This window comes from Coregonus lavaretus (genome assembly GCF_964263955.1).
Source record: "Coregonus lavaretus genome assembly, chromosome: 3".
NCBI classification, from domain to species: Eukaryota; Metazoa; Chordata; class Actinopteri; order Salmoniformes; family Salmonidae; genus Coregonus; species Coregonus lavaretus.
In genome coordinates, this window is record NC_139990.1 from 9,451,364 (window position 1) to 9,451,712 (window position 349).

A 349-nucleotide genomic window follows, 5' to 3' on the forward strand; every position below is an offset into this window, starting at 1 on the left:
GGAAACTGGGATGACAGACAGAGAGAGAGAGAGAGAGCTATTAGGAAATAGTAAGGAGAATGGTATGTTATTAAACTCTACAGCGACAGGATAAGAGAGGGAGACCTGTATGGGCTACACAGTACACAGGAAACTGTAATAAGCTTGGTATGTTTTAACTGTACAGTGACAGGATGAGAGACAGAAGACATGTCGATACCGGCTCTGAAGGTTGTTAGTCCGCATCTAAGCCTGAAGTCATCATCTATTTACTGTAATGCAGATGGTGAACCATTCAACCCTGTGTATAGTGTGTTGAGAAAATAGGAGTATTGTACTATAATATATCCTTGATCAATAAGACGTGTAC